The sequence below is a fragment of the Geospiza fortis genome, unplaced genomic scaffold (assembly GCF_000277835.1).
Source record: "Geospiza fortis unplaced genomic scaffold, GeoFor_1.0 scaffold217, whole genome shotgun sequence".
NCBI classification, from domain to species: domain Eukaryota; kingdom Metazoa; phylum Chordata; class Aves; order Passeriformes; family Thraupidae; genus Geospiza; species Geospiza fortis.
The window spans coordinates 1,343,210-1,349,441 of record NW_005054392.1 but is presented as its reverse complement, the minus strand read 5'-3'; positions in this window follow the sequence as shown (position 1 = coordinate 1,349,441).

The following is a 6,232-nucleotide window of genomic DNA, read 5'->3' as shown; positions in this document are numbered from 1 at the left end:
CGGGGAAGGAAATAAACACAAAACAAACAAACAAACAAACAGCATTAGAAACGGGAGCCCTCCCACGGGTCCGCTGGAAAAGAAAAGTGTCAAAAGTACATATTAGCTCTCAGAGCTCAGACTAACAAAAGTTGCTTGCGGAAGAATTGCAATCCCTGGGTAATGGGCTCTGTTGGGCTCGGGAGGGCGAGTGACAAGGGCTTGGAATGCAAGTGACAAGCTGTCTGCACATAGCAGCACAAACAGCGAGCTATGCAGATACTGGAGAAACTTTTATTTGTTGTCTGATTTAGTACTTGATTTAAGCAGTGTTTTGGGGGATTTTTTTCCCCTCTTAGCGATAATTACCTAATAAACTTAAGCATATTTGTCATATTTGAAAATTTGTAAATTCATTTCTTCTGTGTAAAATTTGATTAAAATTGTAGATGTCAAAGGTCTCTCATACGCTAGGAGGTTAGAAACCAGTGCAAGGTTTTCGATGAACGTGGTTAGTTTGTTTCAGAGTAAAGTTAGGTAAAATTAGCCTTCAGTTGGCAGCAATTCGCAGACACTAGAGGTGAGCAAATGCTTGTGATCCTGACCTTGTGACACAGTTCCCAAGCATTGCACCCCTCAAATTCTGTCAATGAATTACACTGGCTTCCAAAAGAATGTACCTTCTGAAACCTGGCTTCCCTGTTCCTCATGTGCTGCTAGTGACAGACACTACTATCTCTTTTTGCACTCACCTGTCCTCTGCTTTCTCAAATGCTGGCATGCACTCAGCTGATAGGTGGGCATATTTCTGGTTTCCTTGGGCAGGTGTCCTGGGTTGCCATAACACAAACAAAAACCAACTGCTCAGCATTCGTGTGCTTCCCTTTATCCTTAGTGTATCTCCATTCTTTTATCTCTCTGTCCTTCGTAGTACCCCAGACTCCATGAAATAACGGCCTTGAGCAACCTGGTCTCACTTTCAGGTTGGCCTTGCATTGAACAAGAGATTGGACCAGAAACCCAGATATTCCTTCCTAACTAACTTCCTGCCAGCTGAGAGGCTCAGTTATAGCAAACTCAAAACCAGTCATTTTTAATCACTGATATGGAAAGCAGATTTGATATTGTCTAATTTGACCAGCAATGATGGGCTATAAAGCCTTCTAAATAAGCCTGGCACGAGACATCAACAAGTTTTCTGTCACTACCAAAAGCTTGTGCCAAGTTTCCAGGAACACTTGTTTCAAAAGAAAACTTTAAGATTTCTGTGACCATTACACCTTTGACAAACATGAGGTATTTGTGCCATCTGAGATCTATAAGAAAGTAGTGGTCAGGGCCATTTTCCGTGTCAGGGGAGAATAGATATGACCTCTTTAGCTGACTTGTTTAATTGGGTTTTTGGGGGGTAGAGACAGATGACAATACTGCAGTTCTTACTCATAAATAATAGATAAAGCAAATCTATGTTAAATTTGTTACTTTCATCCTGGACTAGTTAAAAATCACTGTTCTGGAGTTAAGAATGCTCCTGATAGAAAGCTGCTGTAAGCCAAGGATTGACATGCTGATGTAAAGAAGACTTTTTCACCTCATGTTACTTCTTACGAGGTCCTGTGTCTTACAGTTCTTCTGATGTACTTTGCACAGTGCAAAACATGACCTGCTGATATTAAGCAGTTCCTGAGGCTGCTAATCACACTTCCATTACAGCTGAAGATGTTGCAATGTGTATTCCTGTGTCAGTGTCACGAATAATTTTTTTTTCCATTTCCTGACAGTGAAATGTAAAAAAAAAAATATTTGGACTTTGCTCATTATTGCAAAAGCAATGCAAGTCAGGAGCAGCACCTGAAGAATGCAGGGGAACCTGTACAGCCCCCAAAATAGCAGGATGAGTTTGGTCTGTACTTTGATGGCATGTGGAACAAACCAAAGAAAAGAAAGCACGCTCCAAACACAGCACATTCTGTTTGTAAGCAGAGACAAGTGTGCAATTCCTATTCCTCTAGAAGGAGAAAAGCAAGGCTTTTGAAAAATATGGACACTTATGTATGGGTTTTTTCAATGGCTTCAAAAGCATGTGCTCCCTATGTTCATCTGATATTTCAGTTGCAGGGGCTTGTACAGAGAAAGGTTTCCATTATCTTACATTTGGGATGTGTGGGAAGTAGAGAGGGACATGAGCTAAGGTGGCATATTGTGGGTTACAGGTGATCAGTTTATAGATACCAGATGCGTTCTGTAAATCTCACAGGAATTCCGGGATGATGAAGAATGGATCAAGGTTCTTGTCAGAGCCTAACTTTTAACAGAAGGTAAAATCTGTCACATGCAGGGACAGCCTCGAGGTGTCACTCGAGTGCACAAAATAGAAACAAGATCTGGGGTTGGGTAACTTGAGAGTTCTAAAGCTGCAGTGATATTTTGGCAGAAGTTAATTGTATAACTGATCAGTGGGTTATTTTCTCTTGATAGCAGTATATAATCGGGTTTCTGGTATTTCGTATTCTGAGCAAATGATCTGATTGTTTGATATAAGTTGGAGCTTGAGTTGGGACAACTGAAAGAAGAAATTTACATATATTGTATTGATAAGAGAAAAAAAGGTCAAAAAGATAAAGTCAGTAATAAATTTCTTTGGTAATTAGAGGTTCTGCATCCTGAGTTGATGCATCTTGCATGCTAAATTTCTAGTGCTTTGTCATAAGGACTAAGTACGCTGAAAAGCCCCAAGTATGTGGATATTGGCAGTAGAAATGCCTGTAGGTGTTTATTTGACAACCTAAATTTCTGTGCCTGCTTCTCAGAGGTCTGAAAGTCTTTGAACTGAAAAGATTTCACCGTTACTTCTGTCCTCTACTTGTCTCCTACTCCTGAAGTGGGTGCCCTTAGTTCATGGGGGCAAGTAAGCAGTCCTTTCTCAGAAGAGAGTTTAAGAATGTTCTTTATCCTCATTGACTTTGTTGAGCCACATTTACCTTCTCAAAGTTCTCTCCAGAGTAGGTATAAGACCAGTTATGGCCACAAATTTTATTTTTGTTGTGTATTATCAACTTCTTGTGGGTGGCAGTTCTCCCAAAGCTAAAATTCTGTAATACAGAAAAGTTTTTTCACAGTCTACTACATTTTTTACTTGTAGGCCAAAAGCAAAAAAAATCTTACATTAAAATTCAGCAAAACATTTAAAGAAGCCTAGTTACTTCTTTCTTTCTTGAACATGTTTTCAGTTTAGGACTTTAAAATGTTTTAAGGAAAGCAAATCTTATCATATTAATGCAGAGACTTGAAGCAAGGCTGGAATTATGAAGTGGCACAATCTTATGGATCTGGTATTAACAGGGAATGCAAGACTCCTAAATTTTTAATGAGTAATTTTAAGTATTTTTAATAAATATTTTTTATTTCAAATTGGCTAAAGTTATTAGGAGAGTCACATGAACAGTCCCTCGTATTTCAATGTGTTTAACGTACTAGAATGTCTATTTGCTTTGCCACTCGAGGAAAAGGAGGTAAACACATTTTATTTCACTGCCAGAAAACTAGGTTTCAGAAGCCACAGATTCAAATTGTGTGTCTAGACAATGATGTCATGAACCCTCTGAAGACAAATTTTATTCTGTTTTCAGTATTAGTGTTCCTTGAGCAACATCTCCAGAGGTGTAGCTAAATCTCTACTGATGTTTTCCTGTGCTCAGAACAAGAATGCTAAGTGTTTTTGAAAGCAGGTTATCATTTGGAAAACCCTTGTGTTCTCAGGAAACTTCAGGTACTTTGCCACAGGATGGCAGTGTAACAGCACGTCATTAATATTTGTGAGATGTTCTGGAAGCGTTGGATATTGGAGCTAGAATTTGCCTGTTACTCAGTGCAGCATTGTTGCTTTTTAACTTTTCAAAATACAGTTGTTCCTCTTGTACTGTTAGTGCATCTTTGCATATGTTTTTATTAAATTATTTTCCTTTTGTGCTGTTTATTAGCTAAACAATAAGTTTTAATAAAGAGCAACAGATCTCCTCAATATCCCTATCATATCCTGTGGTTAACAATACTTTATTTGTAGACTAAGTCCCACAATCTTTTTTTCCAGAAAAATATTTATTCTTTGAAATGTACTTGTTTTGCTTCAGAATGTAATTGTTGATGTGGTTCATCAGGTATCCTTTCTTTCTTCTAAAGGCTTGGTTTTTTAATCAAGTCCATTTGGAGACTTTAGTTTGTAGTCCTTCTACATGTTTTTATAACTCTTTTTTCCAAAGTCTTCAAGCCTATCTTTTTAAACATTATTGTTTATCTCTCTGGGATATTTTACTCTTCAGTATTGTATTAAGGTTCATTTTTTGCCCTGCTTTCACTGATGTATTGAGTGAGAATCAATATTGTCAGCAAACAAGTGGCCATTTTTTAACTTGGGAAATACTTTAATAGTTCTGCTGCAAATATGGTGTTGACAAATCTTGTCCACAGTCTAGCATTAAAAACCAACCCAGTGGTGTCCTGGTGCCCAGCTCTCACTGCATCTGTGCTCAGGGTTGAGAATGCCCAGTTGCCTTTGACTGGCCTTTGCTGCAGCAGGAGGCAATTCCTCATCCCTGCAGCTCCCAGCAGTGATGCTGCTGTCTGTCCTCAATCAGTCCCAACTCCCCCCAGCACACTTGCTCTTCCCACCCCGTTTGCCAGACCCCCCATTTTAGTATTCCACCTGTGAAACAAAGCCGAGGATTCTTCTTTCTATGTGCATCCATAGAATACAGAAAAAAAGAACAAAACCTGTTCCTGTCACTGAGTTTCACCATAAAGCTTCCAGAGGTTGCTGTACTTTCTTCCCCTTCTCGAGTCATTTAGCAACAAAATTGATGTTATGAAAATAAATATAAGAATAGTCATTCTAATGTTAGTGTAAATCATCAGCATTATTAAGAAGTGCTTTTCTCTAACATAGACACTAATTATTGGCTTTCCTCTCACCTTTTTCTTCACTCTTACCATGCAATTTTTCCTTTTTTTTTTTTTTTTTGTTTAGCTTGCCACATGGTGACAGCTACTTCCTATCTTCTGGTGATCACAGCCAAAAAAAATATGCTACAGGCTAGATTTCTTCTGAAGTATATTAGGATGGGAAAAATCAATACACCATTTTTGCATTTAAGCAGTGGGAAAGAGAGTCCTGCTATGTCATGCAGCTTGGTTACAAAATCAGCATGGGAGGGGGAGCAGAGGCAGAATCCCACATCTAAATAAACTATATTTTGGGAAAATTCAACCTTGGTTTCACAAAATCTTGCTTGTCTGCAAAACGCCTTAAGGTTGAAAGGGTTCAAATCGATGAATATCTAGTCTAACTCTCCTGCAGGGAAATGGAGAAAGAGCACCTACAGGCTAGTCAAGCCTCCCAGAGCCATGGAATCAGGCCTGGATGCTCCCCAGAGCAATGGAAAAGGATTGCCACTGGAAGTGTCAGGAAAGTCTTGGCTAGTCCTTCAAGCAGTACTGCAGTGACCAAAGGAAATTGACTGGGGCATGTTCCAGCAGCAACAAAAATCAACAGAAACACACCTGACCCCTAGATTCCCAGTCAGTAACCAAAGCTAATTCCAGAATTTTTAGCTGTTGTTCTAGTTTTCTGTGTATCATTGAAAAACATACCACCTCCAAAGAGAATATGTGTTGATCTACCTGTGAAAAAATGTACACCTGCCCAATAGAAATGGACCTTTAAATCTGAACAAGGGCATATAGATTTTTATGTCTTCCTGTTGAACATCTTATAAAAGTGTCTATATCTAGTATTTAGGTATTTTATTCTTGCTATAAAGAACCCTATGGAGATCAGGCTCTACAAAAAATAATTTTGGGATTTTTAAAAAAGCTACAGCTAAAAACCAGTAAAATATTTGCAGATTCTCTGCTTACTCCTTAATAATCTTCATCAATGATTATGGCTTCCATTCTGACCCATTCATCATTTTCTTTTGTTTGAATAGCTTTTCAGTAAGAGTCTTCCTTGACAGCACCTTTTCCTTGGATTCCTTCCAAGTCCTGAATATTGTTCCTGTCTCCAAGCTCCTGCTCTCCCCTTCAGTCTGCCCTTAGTTCTGTGTCCCCACCAGGGCCATAAGAGCGGGCTGCCTTTTCCAAGCACGTGGCCCTTAGTGTGGAGTTTCTCAGAGCACCCCAGACCCTTGTACTCTAGCCATGGAATGCTGGAAATGGTGGTGGCTCTGCTCCACTTTTCCTGTGTGATCGCCTGAAC